Below are 22,088 nucleotides of genomic sequence, written 5' to 3'. Positions count from 1 at the left end.
CTTATAGAAATATGTGGGCCATTAACACCCAGAAACTTATGAATAATTTGCAGTCATCATTGGCCCCAATCTCCTCCCTCTAATGTCCTAACTCTTTACTGAAGCATTGTAATGAAACACTGCAAAGTGCCCTGGATTACGATGTACCTCCTATACATAGAACAACTCAGCACAGATGGCAACAAGATGCTGCAAACACGTTTCCCACAGCGGTGCTGCAGGTGCACCGAACGTCTGTGGAGAAAATCCAATCTGCCAGAAGATTTCATTCATTATAAATTTGAGCTTAAAACATACAACTCTGCCCTTCACCTCTCCAAACAAACCTATTTCAACCCCCTCATCACCTCACTATCCAATAATCCTAAACGTCTCATTGACACTTTTCATTCTCTACTCAATCCAAGAGTGCAAGCCCCAACCACAGAACTCAACGCTTACAATCTGGCTAATTACATCAAAGAAAAAAATGACCATATCCGACAGGAAGTTTTCTCCCAATCCCCTTATATCATGCACTGTCCTCCCTCCCTCACTGCATCTAGTTCACTCTCTGACTTTGAACCAGTCACAGAAGAAGAAGTGATCAGGCTCCTTGCATCTTCTCGCCCTACTACTTGCACCAGTGGCCCTATTCCGCCACATCTCCTCCAGTTCCTTTCCCCGGCTGTCACTACTCACCTAACAAAAATATTCAACCGCTCTCTCTTCCGGTATCTTTCCATCCTCATTTAAGAATGCATCCTACATCCATTTCTTTAAAAAATATCCCTCGACCAAAACTGTGCTGCTAACTATAGACCTGTCTCTAATCTTCCCTTCATCTCTAAACTCTTGGAATGCTTGGTCCACTCCCATCTAATCTGCTATCTCTCAAATAACTCTCTTCTTGACCCTCTTCAATCTGGTTTCTGCTCTTTACACTCTACTGAAACTGTCCTCACTAAAGTCTCTAATGGTCTAACAGCTAAAACTAATGGTCACTACTCCATGCTAATTCTCCTGGATCTCTCTGCAGCATTCGACACTGGATAACCAGCTCCTCCTCATTATGCTCTGCTCCATCAGCCTCAAGGACACCGTTCTCTCCTGGTTCTCCTATCTCTCTGACCGCTACTCCACTGTATCTTTTGCTGGCTCCTCCTCCTCTCATCTTCCCCTTACTGTTGGGGTTCCTCAAGGATCAGTACTAGGCCCCCTCCTCTTCTCCTTGTATACTGCCCCTATTGGACAAATGTGGCGCCCCAGGGTCCTGGTCGTCACAGTAATGTCGCTTTCCTCACGGGGACAGTGATGCTACGTTTGGAGGCAAGAAAGGATAACTGTAACGAGGTACCACAAACATGCAACACATTCACACTCCAGGCCACCAGGGGGAGCTTTTGATCCTATTTACTAGGTGACTCCCCATATATATATATATATATAACTGTTAGTCCTGTCCTGTCACGGTGACCTCAGCGTGCCATCCCGCACTTGCCTCATTAAGGGCATCACCTTGCCGTTCTGTAGGCTGAAGGTTTGTTGCGACCTGTGGTCCACAGAACAGAAGCAGTAGAGAAGGGAGACCATGTCTCCCTGATCTACCACAGAGCTTTACTATATTGGCATGCTGCACACACTGTTGATGATAAGAGTGGCAGTCACATCAGGTGAGACCTTATACCCTAGGTATCTACACTACTGATCATCAGTATCATGGGTGCAACCCTCATAATCTCTGCTGATCAGCAGTTCCTGGGGCCTGCAGTTATGGACAAAGCTAAACTGTACAGCTCCACAACTCAGCAGTTGCCGCCAGACTGGAAACAACTGATCATCAGAGAGTCATGGTTGTAGGACTCCCATTGATCAGATCCAGTGCCTTGCGAAAATATTCGGCCCCCTGGAACTTTTTAACCTTTTCCCACATATCATGCTTCAAACATACCAAATGTAAATTTTTGGTGAAGAATCAACAAGTGGAACACAATTGTGAAGTTGAAGGAAATTTATTGGTTAGTTTATATTTTTGTGGAAATTCAAAAACTGAAAAGTGGGGCGAGCAATATTTTTCGGCCCCTTTACTTTCCATGCAGCAAACTCACTCTAAAAGTTCATTGTGGATCTCTGAATGATCCATTGTTGTCCTAACTGCCTAATAATGATAAATATAATCCACCTGTGTGTAATCAAGTTTCCGTATACATGCACCTGCTCTGTGATAGTCTCAGGGTTCTGTTTGCAGCACAGAGAGCATCATGAAGACCAAGAAACACAACAGGCAGGTCCGTAATACTGTTGTGGAGACGTTTTAAGCCAGATTTGGATACAAAATTATTTCCAAAACTTCAACATCCCAAGGAGTACTGTGCAAGCGATCATATTGATATGGAAGGAGTATCATACCACTGCAAATCTACCAAGACCCGGCTGTCCCTCAAAACTTTCATCTCAAACAAGGAGAAGACTGATCAGAGATGCAGCCAAGAGGCCCATGATCACTCTGGATGAACTGCAGAGATCTACAGCTGAGGTGGGACAGTCTGTCCATAGGACAACAATCAGTTGTACACTGCACAAATCTGGCCTTTACGGAAAAGTGGCAAGAAGAAAGCCATTTCTCAAAGATATCCATAAAAAGTGTTGTTTAAAGTTTGCAACAAGCCACCTGGGAGACACACAAAACATGTGGAAGAAGGTGCTCTGGTCAGATGAAACCAAATCGAACTTTTTGGCAACAATACCAAACGATATGCTTGGCATAAAGGCAACACAGCTCATCACCTTGAACACACCATCCCCATTGTCAAACATGGTGGTGGCAGCATCATGGTTTGGGCCTGCTTTTGTTCAGCAGGTACAGAGAAGATGGTTAAAATTGATGGGAAGATGGATGGAGCCAAATACAGGACCATTCTTGAAGAAAACCTGTTGGAGTCTGCAAAAGACCTGAGACTGGGACGGAGATTTGTCTTCCAACAAGACAATGATCCCAAACATAAAGCAAAATCTACAATGGAATGGTTCACAAATAAACGTATACAGGTGTTAGAATGGCCAAGTCAAAGTCCAGACCTCAATCCAATCGAGAATCTGTGGAAAGAGCTGAAAACTGCTGTTCACAAACGATCTCCATCAAACCTCACTGAGCTCGAGCTGTTTGCAAAGGAAGAATGGGCAAGAATTTCAGTCTCTCGATGTATAAAACTGATAGAGACATACCCCAAGCAACTTGCAGCTATAATCGCAGCAAAAGGTGGTGCAACAAAGTATTAAGTTAAAGGGGCCGAATTATATTGCACTCCCCACTTTTCAGTTTTTGAATTTCCACCAAAATTTTAAATAACCAATAAATGTCGTTCAACTTCATAATTGTGTTCCACTTGTTGTTAATTCATCACCAAAAATTTACATTTACATAGTTACATAGTTACATAGTTATTAAGGTTGAAGGAAGACTTTAAGTCCATCTAGTTCAACCCATAGCCTAACCTAACTTGCCCTAACATGTTGATCCATGTTGGTATCTGTCACATCTGTCGCACCTTCATCTGGCTCGTAGCATACTTACCTGTCCCGGCGCGCTTCTCCCGCTGCTGCAGCTGGCCTTCCCTTGTCCCGTTCCTCCTTTACATGATGCTGGTGGTTTCCTGACCCGGAAGTTCTACGGTACGCTTCCTTTATCAGCTAGCCTCTCCCCCTGTCCTTTGCCTGTTTGTCTATTGTTCTTCACGCTAGATTCAGGTCCCTCTCTTCCCTAAGCTTCCCTGGTTTTCTGCCAGTCTGTTTAGTATTTTGCACGTTCCCTTGCCCTGTGCTCTCCTTCCTTGATTCCCCTCTGTGTGCCCTCTTAGTGCCTTCTGTCCGTCCATGTCCTTTCCTTGTTTGTTCCGTTTTTCAGCCTCTTCCGAGTGTCCTCCTTCCGTCTTCCTCTGCCTGTGCCATATCAGTCTCTCCTGGTATCTCATGCCTCCGCTACCTGCTCTCCTCGCCTTCCTCTCGGGCTTCTCCTACGTCCTGTCCGGGTATCAGCGTCTGCGGCTATAGTCTCCTTTGGGCCTGCCCTTGACACTTGCTGTACATGGAGTAGTCGACCAGGCCAGCTCACTCTAAGGAGGTTCGTTGCCGTGGTCCACTGGGTTCACCCTAGGAGTTCCACAAGCCCTACAGTACAAACAGGCCATGGATCCTGCTGGTACCCCATCCCCCACCCAGAAAGAACTTTTATTTTTACTGGAGAATCAGACAAGGATAATGTCCTTCCTGAAGGCCATGGAGTTCCGTTTGTCGGCCTTTCAGACCTCTGATCTGGGGAGCACTGCTCAGCTGACCAGTCTCCAACAGGAGCTTGCTCAGCTGCGTGATACCCAGGCCCACATCTTAAATTATATGGCATCTGTGGATGACCGTCTTCTTGCCCTTCAGTCCGCTGCTTCAGTCTCATCCCAGGTTTCTACTCCTCACCCGCAGCCCCGTTTGGTGAAACCCCCACGATACAGCGGAGATCCCAAGTTGTGTAGAGGGTTTCTAAATCAGTGCCAACTACATTTTGAGTTGCAGCCTCAGCAGTGCCCTACTTACCGAGCAAAGGTGGCCTTTATAATGTCCCATTTAGAGGGGGAGGCTTTAGCCTGGATGAACCCTCTCTGACAGCGAGATGACTCTCTAGTCTCTCAACTCTCCATGTTTCTTGATACCTTCCGTAAGGTATTCGATGATCCTGGCCACTTGGCCTCTGTTACAGAGTCGCTTTTTAATCTCCACCAGGGTACGTTCTCTGTAGGTGAATACGCCATTCGTTTCCTGTCTTTCGAGTTAGGTTGGAACAATGAGGCATTGGTGGGAGCTTTTTGGCGTGGTCTCTCACCTCCCATCAAGGATGAGTTGGCAGGATGGGATACTCCGACTTCTCTTGAGGACCTGATCACCCTGGCATCCCGTATAGATTTACGCTTCCAGGAGGTTTCCCGTGAGTCCTCTAGAGAGAGAAGATTTCCTCGTTTTCCTCCGCCTACCTCCCATTCTAGCTCTGTGACAACCCCGGCTGTTCCTGCTCCGGAACCTATGCAGGTGGACTGACTCAAGCCTGTAGAGCAGTGCTGTAAAGAAAGACTCACCCAGGGGCTTTGCTTCTACTGCAGTAGTGCTTTTCATTTTCTGCGGTTCTGTCCTCTGAGGCCAGGAAACGCCTCCACCTAGGACAGGTAAGAGAGGTCTTCCTAGTTGATTCTGATACCTCTCCACCTTTGACTATTTCTGTTCTTTTGCATTTGGGTTCTAAGCATTTCTCTGAATTAGCTTTATATTGATTCAGGTGCAGCCGGAAATTTCATCCAGCTCGAGGCGGTTAGAAGACTTCGGATTCCTGTCAGATCCCTGGAGACTCCTCGACAGATCGCTTCGGTCGACGGTCAACCCCTGCAGGAATCTGTTACTCAGATTACCAAAGATTTGGAGCTACAGATCGGAGTCTGGCACTGGGAGAGTATAGTTTTTTACGTGCTACCCTCCTTGTCTCATGCTATTCTTCTCTGTCTTTTTTGGTTGAGAACACACGAGCCTACCCTCGATTGGCAGTCTGGGGACATTCTGCGTTGGGGACAGTGCTGCCAGAACAAGTGCCTGCTTCCCGTTCAGTTAAAAGTCTCTTCTCTGCCAAATTCGATGTTCCCATATTTACCGTCTGCCTATGTAGCCTTTGCGGACATCTTCAGTAAAAGAGAGGCGGAGATCCTGCCTCCGCATAGCTGTTCTTTGCCCGTTTTGATTTTGAGAAACATTTCTGTGCTGGCGATAAGAATTTCAAAGCAGATGCTTTATCCAGATCCTTTTTGACAACCGATGTTGAGGAGAAACCCTCACATATTGTGGATCCGAGCAAGGTCATCTCGGTTGCTCCCGTCACTTTAACTTCTTTACCCACGGGTAAGACTTTTGTTCAAGAGAGCAACAGGAAGCAAGTTTTACGTTGGGGTCATGCCTCCAAGCTGGTGGGTCATGTCGGTTTCAGGAAACCCTTTCTCTGGTGTCACGATACTACTAGTGGCCATCCCTTCCTCAAGACATCCAAAGTTTTGTCGCTTCCTGTCCATCCTGTGCCAGAACAAAGTTCCTAGGCATCTACCCTTGGGTCTTCTGCATCTGCTTCCGGTTCCCTCGGCTCCTTGGCAACACACTGCAATGGACTTTATCACCGATCTACCTCTGTCTTCAGGCCATACAGTTATCTTTGTAGTCGTGGATCGATTTTCCAAGATGGCTCAATTTGTTCCTCTACCAGGATTACCTTCTGCCCCTGAATTGACAAAAGTTTTCATCACTCATATTTTTCAGATTCACGGTTTTCCTTGACAAATTGTTTCGGACAGAGTTCAGTTCACCTCGCGCTTCTGGCGTGCATTATGCAAACTAATGGACATAACTCTGGATTTCTCCTCTGCCTACCATCCTCAAACTAATGGTCAGGCAGAGCGCACTAATCAAATCCTGGTTACCTATCTTCGTCATTTTTCTAACGTCCATCAAAATGACTGGTCCAATTTACTCCCTTGGGCCAAGTTTTCTTACAACAACCACATCAGCGAATCTTCTTCCAAGTCGCCTTTCTTTGTCGTCTATGGGCAACATCCTGGTGTTCCTCTGCCAGTACTCCCTGCCTCGGGTGTGCCAGCAGCCGATCTTCTATCCGAGGACTTTTCCAGGGTCTGGCAGGAGACCAAGACCGCACTCGAAAGAGCTGGAGACAGAATTAAAAGACATGTCGACAAGAGACGTCTGGATTCTCCGTCTTTCTAACCGGGTGATAAAGTATGGTTATCTTCCAAGTTCATCCGTCTTAGGATGTCTTTGAAGTTAAGGACATTCTAGCTATGAAGAAATCTCGTGGTAAAACCCTCTTTTTAATTGATTGGAAGGGCTTTGGTCCTGAGGAGAGGTCTTGGGAGCCTCGGGAGAATATCCAAGCTCCTCGAATTTTAGCTAAGTTTCTTTCTAATCTTAGAAAGAGGGGGTGTAAGGAAGGGGGATACTGTCACGTCTGCCACACCTCCATCTGACTAGCAGCATACTTACCTATCCCGACACGCTTCTCCCGCTGCTGCCGCTTCGGCTAGTCCTTCCTCCGGCTCCAGCAGCGCATGCGTACTCCAACTGGCTGGCCTTCCCTCATCCCGTTCCTCCGTTTCATGATGCTGGTGGTTTCCTGACCTGGAAGTTCTACGGTACGCTTCCTTTATCAGCTAGTCTCTCCCCCTGTCCTTTGCCTGTTTGTCTATTGTTCTTCACGCTAGATTCAGGTCCCTCTCTTCCCTGGTTTTCTGCCAGTCTGTTTAGTATTTTGCACGTTCCCTTGCCCTGTGCTCTCCTTCCTTGATTCCCCTCTGTGTGCCCTCTTAGTGCCTTCTGTCCGTCCGTGTCCTTTCCTTGTTTGTTCCATTTGTTCCATTTTCCAGCCTCTCCTGAGTGTCCTCCTTCCGTCTTCCTGTGCCATATCAGTCTCCCCTGGTATCTCCTGCCTCTGCTATCTGTTCTCCTCGCCTGCCTCTCGTGCTTCTCCCACGTCCTGTCCCCGGGTATCAGCATCCGTGGCGATAGTCTCTTTTGGGCCCGCCCCTGACACTCCCTGTATAGGTGGTGGTCTACCAGGCCAGCTCACCCTAGGGAGGTTCGTTTCCGTGGTCCACCGGGTTCACCCTAGGAGTTCCACAAACCCTACAGTATCTTTATGTTTGAAGCATGACATGTGGGAAAAGGTTGAAAAGTTCCAGGGGGCCGAATACTTTCGCAAGGCACTGTATTGGTGACCTATCCTAAGATTAGGCCATCAATGTAAAAATCCTGGACAACCCCTTCAATGGCCATGCTTAATAACTTTATGTGACCTGCCACTTCATGGCTGAGTTGCTTTGGATCCATCAGTTTTCAATAATACCACTCACAGTTGATTGTGAAATAATTAGGAGGAAAGAAATCCCATGAATTAATATGTTGAAATAATGGCCTACTATTACAGTGACACGTTCAAATTCAGGGAGCTCTTTTGAGCTCTTTTGAATGACCTATTCTTTCACAAATACTTATTAATCTTGATTTTATTGAAGTTTTAGATTTTTATCACCAAAGCAACCTGGCAGCCAGGGTTGAAATGTACATTAAATACTAAATGTACATAGACAATATGAAACTATTGTAAATGGTTTTTTTTTTAAATATGGACAGATAAGTAATCAAAAAACTAAGAAATGGAAAAGAAAAGGAAAAAATAATGCAGGGATGGGGAGAAGGAAGAAGAGAGTGGGGTTGTTGGTTCACGGCTCTCTCCATGCTCCAATACTTCAAGGCGCATTAAGTATGTTATATGGGCAGGCCTTAAAATACTGTAGTTTCCTTTCTAGGTACCAGGCTTCGTTGCAGAAATGTGTTTTAATTTTATTCTGGATGTTAGAGTGCAAAATGATAATGAAGGTTTCCCATGTATTAAAAAACTTTTTTTACTCTTGATTTTTTAAGGGTTGACACTTCCACCCAATCCATACAAAATAGAAAGGTTAATTTTTCTATACTGTATATAGGTTGGGTTGTGGAGCCTGGGGGGCAATCCCGGTTTGGAGCATCCCCTTTTTGCAGCCATTCATACTAAATATAGAAGTTTTTAGAGCCTTTGTCACATCTGTATTTATTGGGATCTACCAAGTCTAAAGCCTCTTTCACCCATCCGTGTTTCAAGTATGTGTGGTATTCGTTTTTATCATGGATACAACATGTACCCATGAACACCCATAGTGCTATGCACATGCCTGTGTTTTAACACGGACCGTGTCTCTGTGCAAGACACCTGGAAACATGTCTGTTTTTTCTGGCAGTACGGATGTCACGAGGCAATACAAGTCTGAATGTGTCTGTGAAAAACACATACGGCACAGGACACCATATGTGTGCTGTCCGAGATTACCATTGTAAAGTTTTCTATCACAGACTCACTTTCTCTGCAAAACTAACTTAAAGTGTAACTGGATATTTTTTTTTCTGGAGGAGGTGAAAAGGGCAATGATGGGATGGTGGGGGAGAAAACAATGATAGAGGTGGTGCAAAGGGCAATTATGGAGATGGTAGAGAGGACAATGACGGTGTTAGAGGGGGAGAACAATGATGGAGGTGGTGGAGAGGGTAATGATGGATGTGGTGGAGAGGGTAATGATGGAGGTGATGGGAAGGGCAATGATTGGGGTAGTGGAGAGGGCAATGATGGAGATGGTAGAGAGAGAGCTATGATGGGAGCGGTAGAGATGGCAATGATGGAGGTGATGGAGAGGGCAACGATGGAGGTGGGGGAGAGGACAATGTTGAAATGCGGTGGGAGGAGGACAGTGAGGGACGCGGAGGATTGGGATGGGAGAAAGGGGACTTATAATGGGCTTACGAACAGTGGGAGGGGAGGAGGATATTAGATATGGATGTAAAATTAATTGGGTGGTGCAGGAGGGTGCTAAGCCCCTGATAGCAACCCCCCCATCTCACAATTCATTGTGACGCTATCGGAGTCTTAAAATTTATTGAGGATTGAGAGAGGAGGCGATAAGGTTCATAGGGCTCTTTATAATGAATTGAAAGGTGGGAGAAGACGCTGTAAGAGACTTGTAATGAATTGCAAGGTGGCGGAGGATGCTCATTACCTGATAATGTCTTCTCCCACTTCCAAGTTCATTTTGATGCTATCAAGTACTTATAATAAAAACCACCAAAGACCTCAGGAAAATACCGACCAAAATAGTCCACAGTAATAAAATTTATTCATGAATAAGTCAGGTAAATCATAACAGAAAATAACAATGCAATAAAAAATGACCATTGATAAGGGGCACACAATCCAGGAATATTAACATATTGTCACGCCGCTGCTGCCGCCGCCGCTTGCCACGTCCTTGGTGTCCCGGCGCGGCTCCTCCTCTGCAGCATCTTCCTTTCGGCGTTCGCTCCCGCTCCCTGCTGCTCGTCGAGTGCGCGTGCACGCCAGGTTCAGTGCTGCGAGTGCACACTTCTAGCTTCCCTCCTGCGCTTCCTGCTCTGTCCTCTCTATCATCCTGGAGGACTCTCACCCGGAGGTAATGCACCGCGCTGCTATATATACCCGCCTCTTCCTCTCTCCTGTGCCTATGGTCATTTGTGTATTCTATTGCCCTAGGCTGCCCATAGTCTCTGTGCATTTTTCGTGCTCTCTGACTTTTGGTTTCTTTCTCCGTTTTTCCAGCACCCCGTCCGTTCCTGTGTTCCTGCCTTGTTCCTGCCAGTCTCAACGTCTCTCCTGTATCCTGTCCGTTCCTGTGTTCCTGCCTTGTTCCTGCCAGCCCCTACGTCCACAGTATCCTGCTGAGTCCTGAATACCTGTGGTATACCTGTCAGCTCCTGTGTCTCTGTGGTACTCCTGCCAGTCTCTGTGTCCTTGCATCTCCTGTGTTTCCTACTGAGTCCTAGCCAGTTCCCTAGCCACTGTCACTCCCGTCAGCCTAGTGTTCCTTCTTTTCCGTCCAAGCCCCCCAGCTCCCGTGGCGATAGTCCCTCACGGGCCTGCCCCTAAATCTCTCCCTGTATAGGGAGTGGTCCATCTGGTCAGCTCGTCCGTGAGGGGTTCGTTGCCGCGGTCCAGCGGGTCCACTTTTTCCACGCTTTAGCGTCACAGTACCATAGGCCATGGACCCCGCTGGTGTCTCTGCTACTCAGGAAGAGTTGCGTTTTTTGCGGGAGAACCAAACCAGGATCATGTCTTTTCTAAAGAATATGGAGTCTCGCTTAGCGGCTTTACAGTCCTATGATCCTGGCAACGCCTCTCAGTTGGCTGCTCTTCAGCAGGAGCTTAGCCACCAACGGGACACTCAGTCTCATTTTTTGAATTTTATGGCCTCTATGGATGCTCGGCTTCTGTCCCTCCAGAGTGACACCTCTGTTCCTAACCAGGCATCTGCTCCGCAGTCCTCGCCCCGCCTTGCTAGGCCTCCTCGGTATAGTGGAGATCCAAAGTTATGCAGCGGCTTCCTAAATCAGTGCCAATTGCATTTCGAATTGTCGCCACTACTTTACCCCACCGATCGAGCTAAGGTAGCCCTTGTGGTGTCACATTTGGAGAGTGAGGCTTTGGCGTGGGTTAATCCCCTCTGGGAGCGAGACGATCCTTTGGTCACCCAACTTAACTCTTTATTAGATACCTTTCGCAAGGTATTTGATGAGCCTGGTCGGTTGGTTTCTACAGTACCACTGAGTCCCTCTTCAACCTTCACCAGGGTACTCTTTCCGTAGCCCAGTACGCCATTCGTTTCCGGACATTGTCCTCTGATTTAGGCTGGAACAACGAGGCTTTGGTTGGCGCGTTTTGACGTGGTTTGTCCTCTCGGATTAAGGACGAGCTAGCAGGATGGGATACCCCTACCGCCTTGGATGAACTTATCTCCTTGGCGATACGCATAGACTTGCGCTTCCAGGAGCACTCTCGTGAGGTTGTCAGAGAGAAGAGGCCTCTTCGTCTGTCTACTACCACACGAGGTGCGTCTTTCTCTCAAGCCGCGTCGACTGCCTCCACATCTTCTCCTGAACCTATGCAGGTTGATCGTCTCAAGTCTGCTGAGCAACGCCGCAAGGAGAGACTCGCACAGGGTCTTTGCTTTTAATGCAGCAGTGCCTCTCATCTTCTGCGTTCCTGTCCTTTGAAGCCGGGAAACGCCTCCACCCTCGTATGTCAGGTAAGAGAGGCCTCCCTAGGTAGTTGTGATTCCTCTCCACCCCTAATTCTCTCAGTTATTTTGCACTTGGGTTCTTGTAACTTTTCTTTGGAGGCCTATATTGACTCGGGAGCGGATGGAAATTTTATTCAACTAGAGGTTGTTAACAAACTTGGAATTCCTGTTAGACCCTTGGAAACTCCAAGACAAAAAGCTTCTGTCGATGGTCGGCCTTTGCGGGAGACCGTCAACCTGGTCACAGAGGAGGTTGATTTTCAGATTGGAGCTCTTCACCGTGAGGGGCTTCCCTGGCTCAGAAATCACAAGCCCACTCTGGACTGGCATACAGGGGACGTTTTACGTTGCAGACAGTCGTGTCTGAATAGATGTCTACTCTCCGTCAAGTCTGCAAGTTTCTATCGGTCTGCTCCAGTCTCTGAGGACATTCCATTGGCCTATCACTCCTTTTCGGATGTTTTCAACAAGAAGGAGGCAGAGGTTTTACCACCACATCGTCCGTATGACTGCCCCATAGATCTAGTCCCCAGTTCTACTCCTCCAAGAGGTCGTATTTACCCTCTATCCCCTACCGAGACACAAGCCATGTCCGAATATGTCCAAGAGAATCTAGCCAGAGGCTTCATCCAAAAGTCTACCCCTCCTGCTGGAGCTGGTTTTTCTTCGTTAAAAAGAAGGATGGTTCTCTTCGTCCATGCATTGACTACCGAGGCCTCAATAGTATCACGATCAAAAACAAGTATCCTCTCCCTCTCATTCCTGAACTTTTTGATCGTCTGTGAGGAGCACAAATTTTCACCAAGTTGGTTCTCAGAGGAGCCTATAATTTGATTTGTATCCATTCTGGAGATGAGTGGAAGACTGCGTTTAACACCAGAGACAGCCATTACGAATATTTGGTTGTGCCCTGTGGCTTTTTCTCCAAGATCTTCTCTTCCTCTGAGAAAAATTATTCCATCGGAGACAAGGAACTTTTGGCCATCAGATTGGCGGTATCTCCTAGAGGGAGCCTTACATCGTTTTGTAATTTACACGGATCACAAGAACTTGGCATACATTTGTTCTGCTCATAGATTAAATCCTCGGCAGGCCAGGTGGGCCTTGTTCTTCGCCCGGTTCGACTTTGAGCTTCACTTTCAGCCAGGTCATAAAAACTCCAGAGCCGATGCCCTATCCAGGTCGATCCAGTCGGTGGACGTTGTGGAGGAGCCTACGCACATCATCGATCCAGCCAGAGTCATCACGGTAGCTCCAATCTCTCTCCCCCTTTGCCTCCGGGAAAGATTTTCGTTTCCGAGGGAGATAGGAGACGCGTCCTACTTTGGGGTCATGCCTACAAACTGGCTGGACATGCTGGTTTTAAAAAAACTTTTCATTTGATTTCTCGCTACTATTGGTGGTCAACTTTGTCTAAGGATGTCCGAAGTTTTGTTGCCTCTTGTCCTTCCTGTGTCAAGAATAAGATTCCTAGGTATTTACCTTCTGGACTTCTACATCCTCTACCGGTGCCTTCCTCTCCGTGGCAACATTTATCTATGGATTTCATCACTGACCTGCCTCGTTCTTCTGGTTGCACCGTTATTTTTGTGGTCATGGATCGCTTTTCTAAAATGGCTCATTTCATTGCTCTTCCTGGTTTACCTTCTGCTCCTGAATTGGCGAAGATTTTCATCCATAATATTTTTCGTGCTCACGGTCTACCCCGACATATTGTTTCTGACCGAGGAGTCCAGTTAACCGCCCGATTCTGGAGATCGCTCTGCAAGTCTATGAACATATCGCTAGACGATTCTTCATCTTATCATCCACAGTCCAACGGCCAAGTGGAACGCACTAACCAGACTTTGGTGACCTATCTCCGTCATTTTTCTAATGCCCATCAGAATGATTGGTCTGACTTACTACCATGGGCCGAACTTTCTTACAATAATCATCCCAGTGAAGCTTCCAATAAGCCTCCATTTTTCATCGTCAATGGTCAACATCTTGGTCTTCCTCTACTGGTTCCTCCTGTCTCTACCGTACCAGCGGCTGATCTTCTGTCTAGTGAGTTCTCCAGGGTTTGGCAGGAGACCAAGTCCACTCTTGAGTTAGTGCCGTGACCCCACGTAAGGGCAATGGGGTACTCGTACCGGGTCCTTCAGTTCCCTCAGCTGGGATGTCACGGTGGCCCGACCCGGACCATGACCCTATGAGGGGCGCCCAAATAAAAGGGGGGAACAGTTTGTAGATAATGGTAGTGTTCGTGACGCCACCTGTGGTATTCGGTCAGGGTGACAGACGCTGCTTAGGGGTCTGCTGGGGTAATGGAATGGCAGCTAGATGGTATACCTTCCCACAGATGAAGTATATCCCCAGGGCTTCCCAGAAGTGTAGATGTTGATGGTGGATGGTGCAAGGCACAGTGAATAACGAGGACACAATGGGTGCAGTCTCTTTACCTTTACTGAAGGCTTCAGCATCCACAGTCCAGAGTGCCGGATGACAGGGTAGGCAGAGTCCGGCCGGTCTGATGGCAATTCCAGAGTCCCCTTATCCAGGTGGAAATCAGTAGCCTTCCCCTTGCACACAGTAATATAATAGGTTCCTATTTGCATTAGCTCCCATAGGGTCCTCACTCTTGTTACTCTTCTCTCTGTCCCCCAGATGGATAGAACAAACCCGTATGACGGTGGTGGCCTGAGGCTATTTTATAGGGACCCTAGCGTCGCCCCTCCTCCTCGTTGCCACCTTGTCTGCTTAGGCTCTGAGGTTGGACAGCCAAATTGGAATCGACTGCCCTGCCGGTCTCTGAAGTAAAGCGTAGAGTCTATTACTCCCTCGGTGTTCCGGCCACCGGTTCTGCGCTCATTGGGAGGCAGCCTGCTTCTAGCTGGTCTCCCACTGGTGTTTTGCTCCTGTTGCTACGACTTCGGTGCTCACTCACTACGGCACACTTCCTTTCTTGTCCTTTCCTAGGAAGCTGCCGCATGGGTTGCAGGCGCAGCTCCATATCCTTCTTTCCCTTTCCTGGGCCGAGCCCAGTCTGCTCCTCTCCTACTCCTGGCTCCAACTCACCATCTCCCCAACTTCCGAACCAACCCCCAGTTTTACTAAAGTGTGAAGAGTGGCCTAATAGATAGAACCTTTTGCTCCCCCTGGTGGCCGGCGTGTAAAGTGTGTGTGTGGCTGTGATACCTGGCAGGGTGAACTCCTTTGGTGCCATCAGACGTAACATCGCTCCCCCTGGTGGAAGAACGACATTACTGCAATGACTAGGACTCTGACGCGCTGCATTAGCTCAACTTAGGATGAAGAAGCATGCGGATAAAAGGCGTCTGGATTCCCCTATATACCATCCGGGGGATAAGTTGGGTCCCCGCTATTTAGGTCCTTTTGAGGTGTTGACTCGCATTAATGATGTTTCTTATAAGCTTAAGTTACCCGTCTCTCTTCGCATTCCCAATGCTTTTCATGTGTCTCTCCTTAAGCCTGTAGTATTTGATCAGTTTCATGCTTCAACTCTTTCCTCTCCTTCACCTATTTCCGTGGATGATGTCTTTGAGGTAAAAGACATTCTTGCTATGAAGAAACTTAGGGGTAGAACCTTGTTTCTGGTTGACTGGAAGGGGTGGTCCTGGGAGCCCTTGGAGAACATTCAGGCTCCCCGAATTCTGGCTAGGTTTTTGTCCAACCTTAAAAAAAGGGGGCGTAAAGACGGGAGTACTGTAACACCGCTGCTGCCGCCACCGCTCGCCGTGTCCTCTCATACTTACCTGTCATCGGCGTCCCTGCACGGCTCCTCCTCTGCAGCGTCTTCCTTTCGGCGTCCGCTCCCGCTCCCTGCTGCTCGTCGAGTGCGCGTGCACGCCAGGTTCAGTTCTGCACGTGCACACTTCTAGCTTCCCTCCTGCGCTTCCTGCTCTGTCCTCTCTATCATCCTGGAGGACTCTTATTCGGAGGTAATGCGCAGCTCTGCTATATATACCCGCCTCTTCCTCTCTCCTGTGCCTATGGTCATTTGTGTATTCTATTGCCCTAGGCTGCCCATGGTCTCTGTGCATTTTTCATGCTCTGTGACTTTTAGCTTCTTTCTCCGTTTCTCCAGCGCCCCATCCGTTTCTGTGTTCCTGCCTTGTTCCTGCCAGTCTCTCCGTCTCTCCTGTACCCCATCCGTTTCTGTGTTCCTGCCTTGTTCCTGCCAGCCCCTACGTCCGCAGTATCCTGCTGAGTCCTGAATCCCTGTGGTGTACCTGTCAGCTCTTGTGTCTCTGTGGTACTCCTGCCAGTCTCTGTGTCCTTGCATCTCCTGTGTTTCCTATTGGGTCCTAGCCACTTCCCAAGCAACTGTCACTCCCGTCAGCCTAGTGTTCCTTCTTTTCCGTCCTGGCCCCCCAGCTCCCGTGGCGGTAGTTCCTCATGGGCCTGCCCCTAACTCTCCCTGTATAGGGGGTGGTCCATCTGGTCAGCTGGTCCGTGAGGGGTTCGTTGCCGCGGTCCAGAGGGTCCACTTTTTCAACGCTTTAACGTCACACATATCAATACATGTATGATGTTGAAACCATTATAATAATGATGTAAAATAATTCCAGATAATATAAAATCATTACAAATGTACACACAATGTGAAAATGAGTAAAAATGAGTAAAAAATCCGTACATAAAGTGCTAGTGCTAAAGACACCACAAAGTGTCAGTATGGATACTCATAGATTTAAGAAGACCGAGAGAAATACAGTGCAGTGAAATATACATATAAAAATGAAACCCCAGTGGGACAATACTTACAAAAACAGTGCAGTCTCAGTTTCCTGGATGCCGCCCTTCCCAACGCACGTTTCTGTATGCTAGCTAATATGGATTGTACACAATGCTCTATTTTTTTGCAATATGTTGCAAATTCGGCTAGATGTAGCACTCTTTTTGTTTCTAAACTGTAATACTTTATTTATTATTTACAATATTCGTGTATTAATTGATTTTTCTATTATAAAATACCTGATGTATTAATAAACTTTATTTTATTTAATAATTATTGGACTCGTGGTTGGTTTTGCGGGTTTTCCCGGTTGGTTTGTGCAGTTAAGTTTCCGACTGTTAATTTTTTCACTTGGTCCACACACATGGGTAGCAGTTATATTACTCTCTGGTTTTTGCACTATATTACTATGGTGAAATATACATATACTGCTATGCGGGAGCAATCCTTTCTTGTTTTATTTTACAAGAGGCTGTCCTAGTAGTGCACAACCCCTTTAAGTATTTTACATCTTCAGGTAATAATGTGGATTGCAAATAACAGTAAAATAATTTGAAAGTTAATGGAAACATAATTGAATCATTAATCAACAGTTCTATATAGAAAAGTTGTCATGTCCCATGATTTGGGAATCATAGAGACACTATTGCATTATCACTGTTTTGTTATATATTGCTGTTTCGTTGCTATGCAATAATGTATGCCCTCTTTAGAAGTTTGTCCTTCCTCTCTCCCTGTCTGTCTCTAATGTAACGTATTTTTCAGACTATAAGTTGCACTTTTTCCCCAGAAAAATTGTGAGGAAAATGGGGTGTGCATCTTATAGTGCAAACGCAGGCTTACGGATTGGCTACGGCAGTGGTATGATGTGGCGGCGGCAGAGGTGCAGCGATGCTGAGGAACAGTGGGCGGTATGGCAGGGTCCCTTCCTCAGGTGAGGTGAGGTGATCTTCTTGAGGCCGCACGTGCACAGATTGAGAGCTCTGCTTCAGATAAATGGCCAATTGCGATCTCCATCTACGCACGCACTGCCTCCCACGGCCATTTTCCTGAAGCCCCGGAAAGCAGATTACTCAATCTGCGCACGCACGGCCTCAGGAAGATGGCTGCTGCCACCGAGAAACCCGTGATTAACCCGGCTCTGGGCTGCTCGCCTTGGACACTGGGCCACGGTGTCACCACACCTGAGGAAGGAACCCTGCTCAGGTGCAAGACATACCGCCCACTGCGACTAAGCATCACCGCATCTCTGCCGCCGTGACATCACTGCCGATGCCACAGCACTGCCGCAACTACTCGTGGACACCAGGCCGCAGCGTCGCCCACCTTAGCAGGAAGGGACCCTGCTAAGGTGCACTCCCCACAGCCCACACCGAGCATCAGCACCACCGACACGGACTTATCCTGAGGATGGGACCATGCCTCCTGTGACCCTGCTGTACCACTGCAAGTCCTCAGCTAAGATACCGTATATACTCGAGTATAAGCCGAGATTTTCAGCCCATTAGTTTTAGACTGAAAGTGCCCCTCTCGGCTTATACTCGAGTCATTGTCCCAGGGGGGGTCTGTGGGAGAGGAGGAGCAGCGGCTGTGACATACTCACCTGCTCCAGGCGCAGTCCCTGGCAGCTTCTCAGAAAGTCTAAGGGTGCTGACTGCTTCTTCCAGCGTTGAGCGGTCACATGGTACCGCTCATTACAGGAATGAATATGGATGTGACTCCACTCCCATAGGGGTGGAGCTGCATATTCATTACTGTAATGAGCGGTATTGGTGACCGCTCAACGCTGGAAGAAGCTGTCAGCAACCGGAGAAGACCATCAGGGAAGCTGCCAGGGACCGCGCTGGGAGCAGGTGAGTATAATGGGGAGGGTGAGCAGCATTGCAAGATATTCACCTGTCCTCGTTCCACCACCGGGCACCGCTCCATCTTCCGCGTCCTCTGCTGTGAAGCTCAGGTCAGAGGGCGCCATGGCTTGGTTAGTGCGCGCCCTCTGCCTAAACGTCAGTGCAGAGGACGCGGAAGACACAGCGGTGCCCAGTGGTGGAACGAGGACAAGTGAATATTGCAAGTGTTGTGGGCCTGAGCAACGAGAGGTGAGTATGTCATTTTTTTTTTTTATCGCAGCAACAGCATATGGGGCAAATATCTCTATGGAGCATCTTATGGGGCCATAATCAGCATTTCTACAGCATTATATGGGGCAAATACCTCTATGGAGCATCTTATGGGGCCATAATTAGCATTTCTGCAGCATTATATGGGGCAAATATCTCTATGGAGCATCTTATGGAGCCATAATCAGCATTTGTGCAGCATTATATGGGGCAAATATCTCTATGGAGCATCTTATGGAGCCATAATCAGCATTTGTGCAGCATTATATGGGGCAAATATCTCTAAGGAGCATCTTATGGGGCCATAATCAACATTTGTGCAGCATTATATGGGGCAGATATCTCTATGGAGCATCTTATGGGGCCATAATCAACATTTGCGCAGCATTATATGGGGCATATTTTAATATGGAGCATTTTATGGGGCCCATCATAAACTTTATGGAGCATTACATGGGGCGTATTTTGTATGGAGCATCTTATAAGGTCTATCATGAACTGTATGGAGCATTATATGGGGCTCCTGATTCAATATGGATATTTAAAAACACTTAACCTACTGATGTCTCAATTAATTTTACTTTTACTGGTACCTATTTTTATTTTTGAAATTTACCGGTAGCTGCTGCATTTCCCACCCTAGGCTTATACTCGAGTCAATAAGTTTTCCCATTTTTTTGTGGCAAAGTTAGGGGTTTCGGCTTTTACTCGGGTCGGCTTATACTCGAGTATATATTGTACCTTAAATTCAGACAATAAGATGGACCCCCATCTTATAGAAATCTTTTTTTCTGCCATTTTCACCCCAAAAATTTGGGGTGCGTCTTATGGTCCGGTGCATCTTATTATCCGAAAAATACATTAGCTGTAATGTTAATAAACCTTCCCTTATTCCTCATTCACTGTGTATCAGCCATCTTAGAAGCTCACGTGTATGTAGTCCTCTTTCTGAAAAGTCTTTTTTACCTGCTGTAAAAAAGCTGGAAAATAAACCTTCTGGAATCTTCATGCGTGCCTCCTACAGTCATATTCAAACTACTAGATGGTGGCCTGATTCTAACGCATCGGGTATTCTAGAATATGCATGTCCATGTAGTATATTGCCCAGCCCACGTAGTATATTGCCCAGCCACTTAGTATATTGCCCAGTGACGTAGTATATTGCCCAGTCACGTAGTATATTGCCCAGCCACGTAGTAGATTGCCCAGCGAAGTAGTATATTGCCCAGCAACGCAGTATTCAGCACAGAGCTATGTAGTATATTGCCCAGTGACGTAGTATATTGTCCAGCGACATAGTATATTGCCCAGCGACGTAGTATTCAGCACAGAGCCACGTAGTATATTGCCCAGTCACGTAGTATATTGCCCAGTCACGTAGTATATTGCCCAGCGACGTAGTATATTGCCCAGTCACGTAGTATATTGGCCAGTCACGTAGTATATTGCCCAGACACGTAGGTATATAACACTTATATAACACTTATCCCTGTTAAAAAAAATAATTAAAATAAAAAATAGTTATATACTCACCCCTGGGTTCCAGCGAAGCTGTGTGATGCGGCCGCCATCTTCCATTCCCAGGATGCATTGCGAAATTACTCAGATGACTTAGTAGTCTCACGAGACCGCTAAGTCTTTTGGGTAAGTTCGCAATGCATCTCTGGGAACGGAAGATGGCGGCCGGCGCGAGCGCATCGTCCGACGATGGAAGGTGAGAATAGCAGGTTTTTTGTTTTTTTATTATTTTTAACGTTAGATCTTTTTACTATTGACGCTGCATAGGCAGCATCAATAGTAAAAACTTGGTCACACAGGGTTAATAGCAGCGGTTACGGAGTGCGTTACCCGCGGCATAACGTGGTCCGTTACCGCTGGCATTAACCCTGTGTGAGCGGTGACCGGAGGGGAGTATGGAGCGGGCGCTAACTAAGGGGAGTATGGAGCGGAGAGTATGGAGCGGGCGTCGGGGACACTGACTGCAGGGAGTATGGAGCGGGCGCCAGGGACACTGACTGCGGGGAGTATGGAGCGGGTGCCGGGGACACTGACTGCGGGGAGCAAGGAGCGGGCACCGGGGACACTGACTGCAGGGAGTATGGAGCGGGGAGTATGGAGCGGGCGCTGGGGACACTGACTACAGGGAGTATGGAGCAGGGAGTATGGAGCGGGCACCGGGGACACTGACTGCGGGGAGTATGGAGCGGGAGCCGGGGACACTGACTGCGGGGAGTATGGAGCGGGCGCCGGGCACACTGACTACGGGGAGTATGGAGCGGGCGGCGGCCACTGTGACTGCAGGGGAGTAGGGGAGGGACTAATCGGACTGTGCCCGTCGCTGATCGGTCTCGGCAGCCATGATTGGCGAGACCAATCAACGACTTGGATTCCATGACAGACAGAGGCCACGACCAATGAATATCCGTGACAGAAAGAAGGACAGACAGAAAGACGGAAGTGACCCTTAGACAATCATATATATAGATATGAGACATCACTGCGTGTGAGTACGGTTTAAAACAAGCAGGCTAGAAATTGTATCCAACAGCGCCCTACATTAGCACCTTAGTCATGGAGTCAGAATAGAAGTACAGTACAGACCAAAAGTTTGGACACACCTTCTCATTTAAAGATTTTTTTTGTATTTTCATGACTATGAAAATTGTACATTCACACTGAAGGCATCAAAACTATGAATTTACACATGTGGAATTATATTCTTAACAAAAAAGTGTGAAACAACTGAAAATATGTCTTATATTCTAGGTTCTTCAAAGTAGCCACTTTTTGCTTTGATGACTGCTTTGCACACTATTGGCATGCACACTCTTGGCATTCTCTTGATGAGCTTCAAGTAGTAGTCACCGGAAATGGTTTTCACTTTACAGGTGTGCCCTGTCAGGTTTAATAAGTGGGATTTCTTGCCTTATAAATGGGGTTGGGACCATCAGTTGTGTTGTGCAGAAGTCTGGTGGATACACAGCTGATATTCCTACTGAATAGACTGTTAGAATTTGTATTATGGCAAAAAAAAGCAGCTAAGTGAAGAAAAACGAGTGGCCATCATTACTTTAAGAAATTAAGGTCAGTCAGTAAGAAAAATTGGGCAAACTTTGAAAGTGTCCCCAAGTGCAGTGGCAAAAACCATCAAGCGCTACAAAGAAACTGGCTCACATGAGGACTGCCCCAGGAAAGGAAGACCAAGAGTCACTTCTGCTTCTGAGGATAAGTTTATCTGAGTCACCAGCCTCAGAAATCACAGGTTAACAGCAGCTGAAATTAGAGACCAGATCAATGCCAGAGTTCTAGCAGCAGACACATCTCTACAACAACTGTTAAGAGGAGACTTTGTGCAGCAGGCCTTCATGGTAAAATAGCTGCTAGGAAACCACTGCTAAGGACAGGCAACAAGCAGAAGAGACTTGTTTGGGCTAAAGAACACAAGGAATGGATATTAGACCAGTGGAAATCTGTGCTTTGGTCTGATGAGTCCAAATTTGAGATCTTTGGTTCCAATCACAGTGT

General features: G+C 47.2%; 1 protein-coding gene across 4 annotated transcripts in view; it reads right to left on the bottom strand.

Moving 5' to 3' along the window:
- SYTL1 (synaptotagmin like 1) overlaps window positions 1–22,088 on the bottom strand; it is a 268,530-nt gene that overhangs the window by 84,582 nt on the left and 161,860 nt on the right. The gene's annotated exons all lie outside the window — the stretch shown is intronic.

The sequence above is a fragment of the Ranitomeya imitator genome, chromosome 3 (assembly GCF_032444005.1).
Source record: "Ranitomeya imitator isolate aRanImi1 chromosome 3, aRanImi1.pri, whole genome shotgun sequence".
Lineage (NCBI taxonomy): Eukaryota > Metazoa > Chordata > Amphibia > Anura > Dendrobatidae > Ranitomeya > Ranitomeya imitator.
Note: the sequence above shows the minus strand (reverse complement) of the source record. Positions and strands in the feature narration are given on the sequence as shown.